Source organism: Cavia porcellus, unplaced genomic scaffold, assembly GCF_034190915.1.
Source record: "Cavia porcellus strain 051 isolate PalLab524CR breed Dunkin Hartley unplaced genomic scaffold, mCavPor4.1 scaffold_8, whole genome shotgun sequence".
NCBI classification, from domain to species: Eukaryota; Metazoa; Chordata; class Mammalia; order Rodentia; family Caviidae; genus Cavia; species Cavia porcellus.
In genome coordinates, this window is record NW_026947491.1 from 47,715,756 (window position 1) to 47,717,741 (window position 1,986).

General features: G+C 32.2%; 1 pseudogene; it reads right to left on the bottom strand.

The window, feature by feature from the left end:
* Nucleotides 1-584: 584 nt before the first annotated feature.
* Nucleotides 585-1,515, bottom strand: LOC100721359 (olfactory receptor 6C3-like; annotated as a pseudogene).
* Between the last annotated feature and the right edge of the window lie 471 nt (nt 1,516-1,986).

Below are 1,986 nucleotides of genomic sequence, written 5' to 3' on the forward strand. Positions count from 1 at the left end.
TTGTCTGTAAACTTAATGTGTTTACAGCACATTCGAGCTATACTTTCATATATTCTATATTTTATTCTAAAATAAAAGCTACACAGTTTAAATTTTACCAAGTACAGAACTGTAGATTTCTGGTGAAATATCCTTATCTATATTTCCTGTACAGACTATACTTAATAAGCCAATGTAAACCTAATAGGGTGTCTAAAAATATCAATATATTGTCAATGATCACCTTTGTTACACAAAGTTTGAAATGTTACATATGAAATACAAGACAACATGTATGCCTTTTTATAGGCTGATTCTACTAAACGTGTTTTAATATAACATATCATACAGTGTGTCTTAAATAAATATTCTCATTTCCAGAAAATTTTGTTTGGAAAATAAGTTTACTATATTAACACATAACTCATAATAAAAAACACATTAGATATATTTGGGTGTGAAAGTAGAAGAAACTGTGAATATATAAAACTATATAAAACATACCGTATAAAATTATAAGACAGCTGTGTATTTAATACAGATATTTAAGAATTTCAAATCCATTTTACTCATTTTTACCATTTTTTATTCTACAAAAATTTATTTCATTTATTTGTAGAAAGTACTACTCTGTGAACCACATCCTTGAAGGCTTTCTTTACTTGCTGGTTCCTCAGAGTGTAAATTAAGGGATTCAAGTGGGAGCAACAGAGGATTTGAGAATGGCTACCCCTTTAGTCAATGAGGCCTTCTCTTTGGCAGAAGGATTAGCATACATAAATATGCAGCTTCCATAAGAGATGGAGATGACAGTCATGTGAGAGGAACAGGTGGAAAAAGTCTTTTTTCTCTGATGGGCAGATGGAATTTTGAGAATAGTTCTGATAATGTACATGTAAGACAAAATGACTAATGCCAAAGTGAATAGCAGAGTAACTAAAGCGAAGTAGAAACCAATCACCTCTAGGAGCTGTGTGTCTGAGCAAGACAGCTGTAGGAGGGGAAAGTAGTCACAAGCAAAATGATCAGTGACATTGGACGCACAGTAATTCAGCTGGAGAAGAAGCATAAGAGGCGGGAAAATGGTCAGAAATCCACCCAGCCAGGCACACAGTACAAACAGTACACAGAGCTTCCTGCTCATGATGGTGGCATAATGCAGGGGCTTGCAGATGGCCACATAACAGGCATAGGACATGGCAGTTAAGATATAAAATTCAGTCAACCCATGAAGATAAAGAAAAATAGTTGGGCTCTACAATTGTTATAATAAATAGTCTTTTCCCTGGTGATCACTGCTCCAAGAAACCTAGGGATACACACTTTGTAAGTGATATTTCCAAAAAAGGAGAGTGTCCGGAGAAAGAAATACATAGGTGTCTGTAGAATGGGGTGCAACAAGTTTAGAATAATGATAGTCAGGTTTCCAGTGACACTTAATATATATGTAATAAATAAAAGGAGGAAAATTGCAATCTGAAGATCAGGATCATCAGAAAGGTCTAGGACAAAGTCTGTAATCATTGTGTGATTCATCTCTCTCTCTCTCTGTCCCTCTATATCTTCCTTTGTTTTTTCTTTTTTAAAGATATTTTAAGGAAATGACAATTAAATATAAAACAGGAATAATGTGATTCAATATAAACCAATATAAGTCTGTGATTCAGTTCAAAAATATCTTCCACAAACTCTGACATTTTTATTTTAATCTGTTCTTTGCATTATGATTTAATGCATAACTGTGAATTCAAATTGTTTACAACTTCTCTTATTTTAAATCCAACTGCAAAATTTAAGAAAATTTTATGTGGCAAGTCACATTTCAGAGAAAATAAAATCAATAATTCTTCTTTTATGTGCAATTTATCCAAATATTTTTGTTGAAACATTCACTTTCAATATATGGAACATTCACTTTCATTTTCTTTTCCATGATGTATAGTAGATACATCAGATAATTTTACAACCTAAAAACAAAAATAGATGTTAATTCCATCAATATCTGAA